General features: G+C 33.6%; 1 protein-coding gene across 15 annotated transcripts in view; it reads left to right on the plus strand.

Annotated features, from left to right (window-relative positions):
• The first annotated feature begins 775 nt into the window (after positions 1 to 775).
• The window catches only part of LOC118199398 (fat-like cadherin-related tumor suppressor homolog), a 1,041,672-nt gene continuing 1,026,664 nt past the window's right edge, over positions 776 to 15,783 (plus strand). For all 15 annotated transcript variants that reach the window (XM_085808597.1, XM_085808606.1, XM_085808602.1 and 12 more), the window contains exon 1: positions 776 to 1,023. The gene's annotated coding sequence lies outside the window, so the exon portion shown is untranslated. The remainder of the gene's footprint in view (positions 1,024 to 15,783) is intronic.

Raw genomic sequence — 15,783 nt, forward strand, 5'->3', positions numbered from 1 at the left:
AAGTATACCAAATCTTCATATTGCAGTGGATATTACACACTTTGTAAACCGCTTTATATCTATTCCCTAACACTCTCGTTGCCTAATATGGTTGTTGCAGATGTTATTTAACACAATCTCATTTATTAAGCTGTCAAGCATACTGAGCCTCTATGCTCTCACTGCATTGTATATAATTTGCACAACCATTACTAATTACTCTCTTTGCAACAAAACATATGCAACTGCTTTTATAGAATAAGTAATTTTAAAGGGTGTAATATAAAGATGTGTTAAAAAAATTAGAGAACGCATGATACGAATTCGGAAGATAGATTTTGCTGTGTTTTTAATTTAGAATTTTGCAATAATTCACACATAATAATTGTCTAATTATAAAACGAAGCAAAACTGAGTAGTCAGAGTGCCTGTCGATTATAATAGTTTGCCCTTAATGTTTTTCTTTTTTTGAAATAAAATTGTTTAAAAAATTTGCCGGGAGTCACATTTGTCGAAAAATTTTAAATTGTAACAATAAAACTTAAAAAAATTAAAGAGTGAAAAATATTACGAAGTCTCGTACTATAGCAAGCAATACGAATATCTCGTTTAAAATCACTCTCTTTATTTTTGCTCGGGGCAAAAGAATCGCTGGGAGAATCTAATAAATAATATAAAATAATAATAGGAAAAAAAAAAAAAAAAAAAGCGCGCGTCACTCACCTCACGAAGGCAATGGAATCGTCCCTTTCTCCCGACATGCATCGCGCAGATCTGCGAACACCCGGCTCTATCGCATGCTTGAGCACAACAGTCGGGGTTACTGTTGGTTGAGCAGTAGCATCTCTACTGCTGGCTAGCGAAACCGATTTGACCGGCTTCATTCAGCTTTCGCTGTTTTATCTTCAATGTTTTGAATTAGACTTTGAGAACTTTAGATGAATTTTTATCGAACCAAATAAGTCTGCAGCTCATATTATTATGAATTTAGTCTACATTTAATAGCTTCTCGTTGGGGCAGGCAAGGGATACCCTTTTCATCAGGTAAGTTTGCTCACGTGATATTAAAGTTTGGGGTCACTAGACTCCTTTTGCAATTATACTTCTAGCCGCTTCCCCAGGCGGTTCCTTAAGTTGCCCTGGACCATTTGGGTCAATAGTTGGAAACTTTCGCTACTCTTTCTATGCAACATTTGGCTGCCTGTTGAACTCACAAATATTATCATTACGCTAATAAAAATAGTTTAGGATGTAAAAAATATGTGTCGTCAAATTATATGGAATTTTATTAAGTTACATATACTAAAATGACTTTATGAATATATAATATTTTTATTCTAAAATGTCAAATATTTTTTGAGTTGCAATATACCATTAATAAAATGTATAACTTAGTAAATTAAATATTATTCATATTATAAATTAATAAATGAATTGAAACGTTATTAATTTGTGGTCCCTAAATAAATGCCATTCAGTTTCGTAAATTTTAGATTTGCAGTTTTCGAGCATTAATTGTTAGAGTTTACAACAGAGAGAGAGAGAGCATATTATTTAAAGATGTACACTGAAAGAAAGAGTTTTTTTTATTTAAAAAAAATGAGGGTAATTTGATTTGCAATGAGGACATGAAAAAAGTATATTATTTTTAATGTTCAAGAGAATGTCTGTAAGGTATTTTACAATTTGTTAGTTAATTACTGTTAGAATCACTTTCTATCATATGTTAATAAAAATGATTTTCATACAGTATTGAAAAGAAGTTTTAAAAGTATAAAATTTATTACAACGGATATTTATTACCTTTATCCTTCCATGCTGTTACTATTTAACGTAAAAAAACTCTCATCATTTTTATTTTCCCATGATGGTGCTATGTAAACGTAAACCTGCTAATCTTTTTTAAAATTAGAGTAGCAGTGGAATACAGGTATATTGTTATAGACAGAATGTAACTTATCAGTATGTCTGATGATTACTTTTTCTGAGAGGATTAGGCTGGTTACTGGAGGATTATCGGAGGAGTTTTAAGCAGCTAGGATCCGTGTAATATTCATAAATTTGCGGGGCTAGTTTCGATCGGCAGACATTTAAACCTTCGGAACTAATCCTGCAAATTTATGAATATTACGCTGAATCTTACTGCTTTAACTCATACAGTAATCATTAATTCGGCTTGTTAATTTTAACTCAAATAGGATTAGGTTGGATTCGATTAATAGGTTACGGCAGAGGCTATTTGCCTACTAGACAGATTGTATATATATTTAGAAAAAGAAAAAAAAAAAGTGATTTAAATTACCATCCGGATCTCAGTTATTTTTCTCTCACAAACTTGATCCAAATTTCTGCCCGATTAATATTAAAGTATGTGAACCAGTATCGTTCTGATTATGATATGTTATATGTCCTTTGGTTTTTAGCTTTGTGACATTTCAGTGGACAAATTTGTTTCCTATCATATTTCTTTTGTGTGGCTGAGTACAATAGCATTCATTACTAAGTGTGTTTCATAATTTCGTTATTTTATGACATACGAATCGAAGTTGGTTTCGCTCGAAATGCCCGTAATGAACGACATTCCTCCGAGGTGTCTTTTGTTTACAGTTCATGTGTTTTATCCGCATACCTACACCTGTCTGTATGCGCATTTCTAGTTCCAAGGCATCTCTTGTAGGTTACCAATACTGAAATGATTAAGTATTGTTTACATCCCTTTCGTTATCGAGCATGTTAGTCTGTGAAATGCAACTAATTATATTTTCAAGTATGACAGATGTATTAATGCTTTTCGTAACCACCCTTTCTGAGATGAAAATCTATGTGGTACACCACTATAGTTCTGGTTACTGGAAGCAATAAAATCAAACAATGCAAGGAACATCTGTTTGTTGATAAAATCTAATAAAAGCATCTTTCAGTCCTTGCGTGGTTTTGATTTGTTGTGGAGAAGAAGTGGCGTTTTTTATAATGAGTTTTAATGATTATTAAATTGACAAAAATTTTAAATAAGTACACTTTTAAATTGATAAGAAGATAAATAATAATAATAAATATCATCAAATATGGTGAATGATAAAAGGATAAAAAGATAATGATAATGAAATTCAATAAGTATGGTACATTTTTTTTTTGTGAATTTTTACAAAAAGCATTTAAATCATTTGTATTAATCTGTACATTGCTACTGAAATGAAATAGTGCGTGCTTTTTACTTGAGTTTCTGTCATGTATTAAGTAAATTGCCTATGTTTTTTATGTCATTCATCTGCATTTTCATCCCTGTTTCCTCTTCATCATTCGATGTTAATTACTGTTTGTTTGCCTTCAAATCTTTTTCGTGTTTTTCCTTCGAATTACGTAAACTGAGCCAGCTTTCCTTAAAATAGCCTTCACGAAGGCCCCCGTCCGCTTAGGCTCATAGCCCTCCTGTACTCAGCCGTATTAAAAATAACCTAACCTAACCATCCGAATCTTTTGACTCTCGATGCGCATAACAAAAGTTTTTACTTTTATTTGATTCCCTGAACAAATTTAGTTTTTTGTGTTTAACAGTGGTTTTCAAATAATGACATAATCTTTACATAAATAAGGTGTAAATCAACTAGTACTTACTTATGTCTTGCTATTTTATGTGTCACTGACTGTGATTTAAGGCAGTACGTAACAGTATATATTGTATGTTTCATAATGTATTAAAATGTATGTAATTTATTTTATCTGTCTGCCTATATATGTATATGTGTTTGTTTTATTATATAGCCAATACTTTTGCATAAAATTTTAGCTTTTCTTAAATTTAACCCGTTCCAATTGTTTATTTTGCATTTTTCGGTGTTTAAGTAATAGGATGGCTATGTCCTCTTTTTCTTCCACTTGCGCAGTGAAAATGAATATAAGGTGTCCCAACAAAAGCTCCGATTTAATATGCCCGATAGTATACTTTATTTTTAGAAAAGGGAAAATATTTTTACATACTTACAATAACTAAATGGGCCGTTACAATAACTAAATGGGCCGATTGAAAAATATTGTCTTTGATGAGAACTGGTAACAATGGCATTTTTTTATCACTGTCAGTTCATTTCATAACTTCCTTGCAACTTCGAAGATCAGCAGCATTGAAAACATCACTGTTTTGCGTGATAGTGTTATTGCAAGCCCTAAAAAATCCGAACTTAAAAAGGGAAAAAGAAAAGATATAAAGGGAACACTGAATGTTTCGTTTTGCCGCCTCGATCGTCTGATACATGAAAACATGATTACGAATTTCATTGAGAGAGTGTGATGCTGCAGATCAAGTCGTAGAGGACATATGTCATCCATTATTTTTCATTCTTAAATCAGAATATTTACCTATTGTATGTTAAAATATCTTCCATTTTTTGAAAATAAAGTTTTTTTATTGGGCATATTAAATCCGGCACTTTTGTTGGGATATACGTACTGAAATGAATTTTCGTTTTCCCTAAAGCTGAACGATTTGCAGTTTTTTACTTTTACTTCTAAACTTCGGGAGAAAATTTTATATCCATTTTTCTTACCAGCAATCAAATTTGGATCTTTAATTCAAGTTAAGCGATTTTACTGCTAGAGCTTACTGATACTGAGATCTTACGTCCTAATTCTCTTTTTCCCCCCACATCTTTTACACGAACGCAGAAAAAGAAATTCAAATATAAATTTCTCTTTTTCTTCCATCTCGTATAGTTCTCCTTTTTTAATGAAAATCATTAAATTTACGCTTAATAGCTAAACAGCCAAGATAGATATGCTTGATTTTAAAATAAATTTTTTTTTATCAAAATGTAAGTAGTAAGTTTATTCAACAATATGGCCAATTTTAAATTTCTGTATTTATGAAAACGCTTACCTATTTCGTGAGATTGCTGCTTCTCTTTATCAACCTATATTTGAAACTTAAAAAAAAGTTGGAGGATGGAATATTTTTTCCTCATAAGTGGAACAAAATTTAGTTGTCCAGGTGGCATAACATCCTGTATCACATTAAAAAAATACGATAGTTAATGAAACAAATGCATAAAGAGCTTGGTTTCGTTGTACGAGGAAAAATGAATACGGCTCGATATGAAGCAAAATTCAAAGTGTACAAATGTCGAATGCTTTTTCAGTAAAAAAAAAAAAAAAAAAAAAAAAAAAAAAAACGAGTTAAAAAGAGATCTAAGTCAAAGGAAACCTTTTTTCAGGTAAGATTCCCCGGTTCTTTGATTATATGATAGAACTGTTATAAACTTGTGGGTCGTACGAGTAAGACTGACTTGCGTTTAGATATAAACAAAATAATTAAGTTTCTGTATAGAAATTCGGTACCAGATGCTCCTTTTGTACCAAATATGAATCCTTCTTAGAATTTTTTATGATTATCCGATTCCCCACCCCCTTCTATAGCTGCTTGTCAGTTTTAGATGAAAGTAAAAACTGTAATCAAGCTGTTACTCTAATTGACAGTTTCTGTGAAATGGTATCCCTTCCCTATGTAAATAGTTCTGCAGAATGTATTTTAAAGCCATTGTTAATGCAGAGAACTAAGAAAGGATCACAATTCATTCAGAATCCCTTCATTGATAGTGCTGCACGGAATCTCTTCCCTGGTATTGATGATGTATTGTATTCTTTACATATGTTACCAGCAAATAATGAAATCCGGCATTTTATAGAATATCTAGGCATTTTATAGAATGCCAAAAACTGGCCGGCCAACGTACGAAACGATTAAATATTTCAAACATTGCCTAGGCATTTTATAGAATGCCGAATAAGAAACCGACAAAGTATGAAATCATCTCCGTATTATTTACAGTGCCTAGGGAAAGTATATAATAATTCATACAATATATTGGCAGTCGTATGAGGTATTTCTCCCGCCTTCTTAGCATGCCTTCGTGGTGTAGCGGTGAGCACGCTCGACGCGTATTTGAGAGGTCTGTGGTTCGAGTCCCGGTGACTTCCAAATAACCTAATGCAGTGGCGCCTGAACTAAAAAAAGGTGGTGATTCTCCACCGCCAAGATCTGGCGATTGGGTCCGCTAATCCCCAGTCGCCCTTTAAAAGGCGGATTATATGAGGTATCCTCCCCCCGCCTTCTTAGCATGCCTTCGTGGTGTAGTGGTCAGCACGCTCGACGCGTATTCGAGAGGTTCGTGTTTCGAGTCCCGGCGAGGGCACTGCTCATTTTTCATGTCTCCTGCTCCCAAATAACCTAATGCCTCTGCTGTCGTAATGAGTGTGACAGAGGGCAGTTTCTGCCAACTTGGAACATCTGCAAGAATTTTAAAACAACGATATACGAGATCACAGTTCATTTTATTTTCTAAGAACGTGCTTGGAATTGAAGATATTCCTGACCACGATATTTCTGTCTGGTAAGCTGTACTTGTTCAATTAAGTGAAGTGGCCAAGGATTCGTCAAGTGTATGTCTAAAACAAAATGCCGAAATATGAAATGTCTTTGCATGAAAAAAGTAATGAAGTGAATTCAAAATGTCATTCAAGCCTACCATGTTGCAACAAATAGGTTAATTTTAATTTCAAATTTTTTACATGAAAATGTTTTCTTTAATAAGAAAGGCATAAATTTTGTAAAGCTTTCATATTTCTTTATGTGTTTTGAATAAAAATTTTTAGTGGCGTTCTTTTATAGTTTTTTCAAAATAACATTTGTATTTTTGAGGAATGAACGTCTTTTAAATAATTGCCTAATCATGACCTTTTATTCATACTTAGCCTAAAGTGCATTCGTCATTCTGTAGAATGCTTAAGTATTATATACAGTGCTTACAAATAGTATGTAATATTTCTTATACTATGACAAGCATTCTATAAAATGCCTAGCTATTCCATAGAATGCCGGGGTAACATAATTTGCCGTTAACACATACATAGCGAAGATCTTCAGTAACTGAAGGATTTCGATGTGAACCCAATGTTTAACCATTCCCTAAATATGATTTATCAAGTCAGTTCTAGAGCACCATTGAATTAATTTTATTCATGATGAAATTACACCCTCCAAAAAAGAAAAGGTACGTTTTGAATGTCCCTTTTGCCCCACTGACAAAACTTGATGAAACCATAGTGTCTAGACAGGACCGATAACACTATTATAGTAAACAAAGTAGTGGTGTTATTGGTGCTTCGGTATTTTTGCTAGCTTAAATCAAATTTGTCTCACAGCATTACGTAAATATGCTTTCTCTAGGTTAAAAACATTCATGTTCTGTAGTTGATTTTAGTTTATGAAAATGAGAAAAGTAATTTTAAAGCGCTAGGGCGTCTTAAATTTTATTACTAAGTTCCACTCATTTCGTTGTCTTTGGAAATTTTAAATGTACCGTTGATTTTCCTTTTCGCTAAACTCACCTATAAAAATATATACTAAAGTCTCTCGGAATAAGTTAAGTGACATTTTTAACCTACTATATTTTAAGAGACCTACTATATGTAGGACGAACTACTAACTATAGATTATACTATATGTACTATATGTAGGACTACTAAGTATATTAGTTATATGTAACCTACTATATCTTATGAGATTATATATACAGATTGCATATATAATTTTAATGAAATAAAAAAAAAACATAGTTATATTTTTCGTCGTTTTGTAATGATTGCACTTAGATTTGAATTTCAGCCGCCCAGCCGGTATAGTAACCGAAACGCCGTCGCATGGACCTCCAGCCTAAGGTTCTACACCAATCAGAGGTATTTTCATGCGACGGACTGCCGTAGCGATGGGTCCAAGTTCGAGCCCCGAAGCAGGCATGGTTGAAATTGTCCGTCATTCATAGGAGGCACCGGTGGCCACCTTTTAGGTACTTCCATAACGAAATGGCCCCGACTTCCGGGCTCTTGTAGTGGCGCAAGGCTTATGGCTATTAAATAAAGCGTCCGGCAATTTTGGGATGAGAAAAAAAATTGCGTTTCTGTTTTTATATGCAAACTTCAGAATCCGTTAAAAATTGAAAATTACCCGTGTTCCTTGTTTGTTGTTGCGACTTATCTCAGTTGTCTGACAGTAAGAACAGAACAAGCTCACGAAATTTATCGTAACAAGGAATGCACGATTGCGCCTGTCTTTTGGCAAGTAGTACGATTTTGTTCGATTCCGCCCCCAAATTTGATGGAGAGCATGCTGAGGGGGACGAGTCCGAGGGTCTCCCATCCTTTTTCCTCTACCCCCAAACTCTCGAGAGGACGTTCGGCTCGCCGCATACTTAGAGTACCGCCATCCGCACAGATACTATAAATTTACAAACATCCATGCGTTCTCTGGGATTCGAACCCGTGTCCTTCGGTACGGTAGTCAGCGTCGCTAACCACTATCCCGCTTGGGCCGCGTATTCTTTGTATTTAGTACCAAGACAACTATTCACAAACAGTGTGCTTTTTTGTTTGTTTTGCTTATATAAATAAACGTATTTTTGACATTAGAGTGTGTGGGGGAATTACAATAACTACTCGTCTCTTTATGTGTTTCTCAAGAATCTCCCATCCAGAAGTCTGTTTTTCTAGTGCTTAAAACTGTATTCAAGTCTTATTAATAAGTTATGGTTTCAAATTATTTTATTAAGCTTAAATGCACAGCGGTTGTTAGGCTGGAAGTGCAGCATATCTCTCCATTGCTGAGTGCATTAAGAAGTACTGGAAGAGGTATAATTTTTCCTGATCAGAAAGTCAATCACCTTCGAATTCCTCAGTTGCTTATAATAGGAATTATTGAGCAATGTAATTGGTTATATTTTGAAAATTCATTTAAGGTTTTAAGACTCATTATGCATTAATATCGCGCATAAAGTATAAATGATGAAACCAGACACCGAGAAACCTTTGAAGACCTATCCTTTGTTGAGATCCGGAGAATGAAGAAACCATAAATTCCCATGCAGCCATCTCAGTTGCAGCCTTGGCTAGTTCTCGGCCTCAGGCAAGCTTAATTAGACAGCTAGTCCTATTCATGTGTACAGATGAATTGTTTTATGATTAGAGTTCTGGCGCTGCGATTAGATATTGGAAGCATGAACCTGAGCTTAGATATAAATTGGGGATGGGTAAGGTAAAGTCGTTTATTATGGCAGAGTTCTGGAATGTTGTTAGTCGTGGGAAGATTGTGTTTGTGAAGTACTTGCTGAGAGGATCTGTTTCGCATTTGCATTGCGCATGAAAAAAAAAAATTACGAAAACACTCTTTTAATGCCTATTCCGCCTCCTAAGAATCGAACATGGGATACATATAGCACTGCTCATTCGTTTGACCGTTAGTACGCTTCTCTTCGTTTTGTTTTCAGTATATTTATGATATCCCAATTCTGTGAAATATTGGGATAACTACGTAGAAGTCTTAGTATTCTGTATATTACTGATTCTCTTTGGAAGGCATCAAATTAAAATGAATTTTCCTCCTAAAAAGTAATTTTCTTTTCTTGTTATTGGGGTCAATACGATGAATGATGAACCTTTGTCTAAGATTAATAAATTGTAATCTTAAATTATTTCCCTTAGGTTTCTTTGGGTTTAACTTGCTATTTAAATTAGGATTAAAACACGTTTTTGGAAACTTTATAAATTGGCAATATTTGTAAATGAATAAATTATTCCTTCTGCTTAAAGTAGCCTAGTTCATAGCGTTTCCGGAAGGCTAAAGTAAAAGTTTTGGACCCGAGCTTAAGATTTAAAAACCGAATGCATTTCGTCTCTAAAAGCGATGCCACAATTATGGGGTTATTAGATGTGGGGTGTATAATATGTCACTATGTTTTGCTGCACTTAGGTTTTCATAATATTGCGGAGTTACGGAACTTTACCGGCATATTATTATATTAATTTTGTTGTGACATATATTTTAAAATCAAGAACTGAGATCCACGTCGCTGTTGCAGTGCCATTTTATTGTATAGCAATGTATGTATGATTCAATCCTCGATCCTCATCTCAAAGGATTTTTTTTTCTTCCCAACGAAGCCCTTAGCCCAAAGTTTTTTTTCTCTCTCCAACGGAGACTTAGCCCAGTAGGGCTATTAGTCTCAAAACGGGGTATTGCATTGAATCACTATAAAAGTCTGAGGCACTTTTCAAATTGTTGCCACCAAATATCAATGCCCTGTATTATATTTAAAGAAATTAAATAATAAATTTGCCTGAATATATGCAAATTTTTTTTTTTTTTTTTTTTTTTTTTTTTTTTTTTTTTGTAATGTGAAAAATGGGTGGTTTCGGCTAATGTTGCAAATAGCGATATTTATGACTGGCCTTCTAATTTGATTTCTTTAAAATCCCATAGAAACTTGATGATATATATATTTGATCATAAATAAAACTTTTATGTTGTAAATAGGTCATTTCTTATAACAGTTAAATTGCTATATGGCATTAAAGAGAAGTCGGTTTTTGCTTAAGTGTAGAATGTTGTTGGAATGTATCCATTTTTGTTTCAGATGGGAAAAGTTCCAAGCAGGATCCTATAAGTATTTGTCCTTTTCCTTTGGATTTATTGCTATTGTTGTTTTTGGCTTCCTTTTTGTGTATTGAATCTGCCAAATTCCTCTATTTGTATCATAAACGTATTGTTTGAAAGAGAGTGAAAACAATCACCTCACTGAATAACTTCTGTCTAAGTCTTCCTTACCTTTTTAACGGGGTGTCTCTTGACATATTCTCTACGATATATGTACAAGCATGAAATAATTTTTATAATGCTATAGTTTTAAACTGGATTGGCTGTTAATTTTTAGCGACGGTTGATGGTAGCGGCCTTGGCAGTTTTTCGCTTATAAATTGCAATTCCTGGAATTTTTATGAAAGAAGGCCGTTCCTCCCAAAGCCCGTCAACGTTGATTTCAGAAATTGTAATTATCTATCGCTACGATTCAAAGCTGATATGTGTTTAAAATCTGGTATCTGATATATTAATTATCGGTACGGCTACGATTGTGGAGTCTTTCATTTACTATATAAGGCTATTTAGTCGACAACTTTCTAAATTAAGCTTCCAGAAGCGGACCCTTTATTTTCTAAAGACCGGATTCCTGAGATGCGAAGCTCAATTAAATTCTGGAATGCAGTTACCTACTGTTAAACTTAGCCAATAGTGTTAATTACCAGTTACATCGTATAATGATGAGAAAACAGTAATTAGCTAAAGTTAGCGGTTTTAGCTATCTGTGAAGACGCAATTAAATGTAATTACCGTAAGTATTCGTTGATTTCATTAGTAGTATTTAACGAATTTTTGCTTCCATGATGCGTGTTTATTATGTAAAATATGTTCGACTTCTACTGAGAGAAATTCTCATTAAAGGAAAAAAACAAGGGGGGAGGAGACGGGGAAACTTGGCAAATTGTCTTATAGTGAAACTATTTCTAGCTACATTTTACAATTTCATGCGAATCGCCTTTAATAATAAAATTAATTTTATCTCTTGAAAAGCAAAAATTGCGTCAACGTATCTTTTAAGCACTTGTTAGTATGTAATAAAATAGCTTAAGGCTAGAGGCTGATCAAATACTGTAATAAAATAGCTTAAGGCTAGAGGCTGATCAAATACTGTTAATAATTACACAGTAAGCGTGATCATAAAAGCGGTACCTCTTTTTATTGGAATTGATGTTATGATGATTTTTTATATTGTTGGTAAACATAAAATGCGAGACAATTCACCTATGTATGTAATAAATGTTTGCATTCTACAATTTCATTATTGACTGCGCTAATTCAGGTAGTAATAACTGTGATGTCTTGTATCTTTTCATAATATCTGTACAACCTTCTATTTCCGGCATTTTGTCGCCCGGATGGAAAAGTGGTTAGTGAATCTGACTGCCGTGCCCAAGGGTCCGGGTTCGAATCTCGGAGAAGGGGCATGGATGTAAATTGTTATTCCCTTTATGGAAGGCACCGATGTTCCACCTTTTAGGTGCCTTCCTAATAAAATGGCCATCGCTTCTGACCTTGGTAGTGGCCAACGCCTATAATGGCTAGTGCCCACCAATGCGAGGGCAGAATTCCGACATTTTAAATTTTATAGCTTTATTTTAACTGACTGCTTATAAGACAAACATATTTTTAGTAACACTGTAGGACTTTAATCTCTTTCTGAGCTAAATGTTAAAAATAAGACGTCATCTTTACATATATTATAAAATCATACATATTTGTTACATCTGGAAGACTTTGTGGTATCCAATGAGATTTTTTTTAAATCTTAAGAGGAAATTTGGAAATTTAATTTTTATTTTAATTAAAAAAATATTACTTATTTTTCAACTCAAAGAAGATGAATTATCGTCCTCTGTGAACTTTAACTTAACTAACAAACGCTGTACTGGCCGACTTTTAAGGGCGTGGCAGAAATTTGTGTTTAACCTGTTTAGTCAACCGAAGCCGAAATGTCCCCGATGTTCAAATCAGTCAATCAGGAGTCTGTTTTTCCTGTTATGGTTACCAGAATGATGAAAAATTTGTGACCTTGTTATACTTATGATTTTATACGTCCTGTACCTTTAATAGAAGCAGTGTATTAAACGATTCAAATTCAGGGCTATATACGAAATTTACGTCATCTCTGTCAAGCTGATGGAATTCTTTTAAAAATGATGCGTGTCTTTATATGCGTACTTTCTTTTCTAAATATATACGTAGCAATTAAAAGATGCGAGATTTGTGCCATAGTTTAGATAACCTCAAGTTAGGGAATAAGCTGTTGTTATAGCCATTGAAATGTTATAGGGATCGTCTGAAAGGTCAATTGTTACCTTAGTATGTGTAAAAGAAATTTGGGGAATTAAAAACTGTTAAAATGCCCGATTTTGTAATTACACGGTAAATCAAATTAAAATTTCTTTTTTTACCAAAAATAATTGTTATATTTATAGCAAGTCTTATTGAAACGCGCGTAACGTTACATCGTTGCCTTCTTCATGTATTAAAATGGAAATGATTTTATAAATTTAGTGAAAGCGTACGGATGAGTTAGTAAGCAAATTTAGAATTGAAGTTTTGCGAAGGTTTGGTTTGGTTTATTAGATTAGGACGAATTTAGTTCAAGACATTTAGTTCAAATTCTGGCAGAAGCGTAGGTTGATTTTTTTAAGCTTCCTATCTGAAAAGCTTGATCAAATCTCTTCAAGATAAAACTTTCATTCATCATAGTCTCTAAAATGTATCTTTTAATTTAATTGTAAAATATTGCAACATATTTATAATTATTTTTTTTTAAGTGCATTATTCCATCTCCCAAATATCATATGGTTCTTGTACAATGAAAGTGACATATTGAAATAATGAGACAAATGAAAACAAATCACTTAACTAACAGTATTTATATCAAAGCTTTCAGTAACTACTAGTAATGAAACGACGTTATATCTCTGTTGAGAAGTAAAACGCAATAACACAGTTTCTTCTTCTAATGGTAACTTTCCCTAACGGAAAAATGTTGTCATTGTTGTTGTTACAAATAGCTGGGCGTTTGTAGCTTAAAGCATTCGCCGAGATTGGCTAAACGCACTACTCATTTAGCCATTTGAACACCAAATATATTGGCCAGGGTGCACCACAGGGGGCGATTGAATCAAGGTATGGCAGCCGGCTCCTTTACCACCGTGCCAACGCGGCGGCAGAGGTGAAACATAAGCTTAAAAGTAAAAAATAGTGCACCCCATGCACTGCGTTATAAATATATCATCTTCACTGCCTTATAAAATGTAACCTGAAAGTGGGAGCCTTAGTTTCATTTCAAGAAATTATTTGTTGAAAACTTACACATTGAAATATTAGTAGAATTCATACATGCTTTATCAATGACGTTCCTTATAAAGTATTGTCAAGCTATTCGTTAAGAGGGAAATAAATAAAAGTTACACGTATACGTTAGATAAAACATAGCTTCATTTTGATCAATAATTTAGTTGACAGTAAAACTAGAATAGATTTGATTTATGTACGTAGTTTTTAACATTTAATGAAACGGGAACGATGCTAGGATATAATAATATAGATCTGATGGAATGCGATTTAAAAATATGTTGTTTAATTTAAAAAGCAGATACAGAAAACGCTTTTTATCATATTTAACATAAAATACATGAGATTTTCTCATACATTGTTGTCTTGAAAGAGTACAAAAATGTTGTTTCTCGGTTCATTCTGCTAAAGCGGAAAAAAATCTGAGTATATACATAATTCATAGAAATGAAAGGGTCATAACTTAAAAGAGAGTGGAGAGCATTTTTCGGCGTTCTTAATATGGAGATGTATGACGTCTGGTGATAATCATGAAATAATGTTGTAGCTAGGATGTTTATGGAAATGTAACTCTGGGAAAGGGAATTGGAAATGCAAAATGAAATTAGAGAAATGTAGAACGTTAAAAGTATTAATCTTATCGTATCAAATAGTCCGTGGTAAATCGATTTATGAAAATTTAATGATAAAAGCTATGGTAAGATTTGGATAACCATGGTGAAATGATACGTAAGAATTTTAAATGTATTTCGTCATCATTTCTTTTAATACAGTTTAAAATTTAGAAAGATAATTTAGCTTAAACTGGAATCAAATCCGGATGTGTGTCTCGTTATACAGCTCTAATTTATTACTATGAATATAACCCTTTTCTTTTATACAATGTGTGAGAGTTTAATTCTCTCAGTAGTCGCATCGTGTCGCCCGTAATATAGTTATTCCAACATGAGTATTTGTGTTTATCTGTGAAATAACACATACATAAGTTTACGCTGATATGAAAACATGTGTTAGGTATTAGGGACGTAATAGAAATCGTGTCTGTTTTGGTGTAAAAATGACGATTGAAATTTAAGATAGCAATTAATATCAGACTTTATATAAAACTTTAGAGACCAAAGAAAACGCTTCTGAAGAGAACATTCTGAAGAGAACAAGTTATTGCTAGAACCGTTAAAAGAGGCCTATGATGAAGATTACCTGAAACAGTCGAGTACGTTTCAGTTGTATGAGAATCTGAGACGGATCAGAAGGTGTGATTGATGACCTAGAGAAAGGCAGTCCAAAAGCAACAGTCGCGGACAATAATATTAGAAGAGTGCAAGATGCTGATCAAGAAATAGTGAAACTAATTTTAATGAAAGAACTGGGCGCAAGAAATACACTGGTTACCAAAAGCAAAGGATAATGACAGAAATAAAGCGTAACTGGTACTTACGGAAAATTATTAATAGAAACTTCTGTAAATGTAATAGTTAACATAAATTATAATGTTTGGCAGTTGATTATTTGCAAAGTACTGAAATTAAAACCAAATTTTTGAAAATTGGAAAATGAAGAAAAAATTAAGCCACCTTTTGTGGAAAGATTTTTTTAATACTGTGTATGGCCACCTGGGACAGATATGAATACTCCTCATCTTGATTTCATGAACTTTACCAAAGTGTTCATTAAGTCTTGTAGAATCGCGCTGCACTCTTCTAAAAATGTATTTATTTTTCAGCTCCTGCAGGGTCAGGGAAGGAATTTGGCGGGGTCAAATTCGGCGCCCTGAGGCATATTACATATGCTTTGTCGGGTGAGTGAGGTGGCCAATCCATTCGAGTAATATCTTCTGTTTTCAAGTATTCTGACACCACATATGCTCCAGGAGGTCGAGCATTGTCATCTATTAACAAATCTTCTGGGCAAACAGCATCTCCTAAACAGTCTAACTTGATGTTCTAATACCTTCTCCATATATCTCCGAGCACCTGCAGAACTCTTTGAAAGATACGCAGCTCGGTCACTTGTCATGATTACTTCCCAAACCATTAAAC

The sequence above is a fragment of the Stegodyphus dumicola genome, chromosome X1 (genome assembly GCF_044657685.1).
Source record: "Stegodyphus dumicola isolate Sdum_Otavi_A_Nest chromosome X1, ASM4465768v1".
NCBI lineage: Eukaryota > Metazoa > Arthropoda > Arachnida > Araneae > Eresidae > Stegodyphus > Stegodyphus dumicola.